We start from the raw sequence: 202 nt of genomic DNA on the forward strand, positions 1-202 counted from the left end.
GAGTTGGCTCTGATACCACATAATAAGATTTCCCTAGGATAGAACTCCGATGAAGGCTGAAGATGGGTGATATGCGATGTGATCGGGTTGATGACGATGGACGATGGCTTTGAGTGATGATGTGTGAAGATCGAATGATGAAAACAATGATTTGATGGGGATAGATGTTTAAGGTGGTTGTATGGATTGTAACAATGAAGAG

Source organism: Capsella rubella, unplaced genomic scaffold (genome assembly GCF_000375325.1).
Source record: "Capsella rubella cultivar Monte Gargano unplaced genomic scaffold, Caprub1_0 scaffold_84, whole genome shotgun sequence".
NCBI classification, from domain to species: Eukaryota; Viridiplantae; Streptophyta; class Magnoliopsida; order Brassicales; family Brassicaceae; genus Capsella; species Capsella rubella.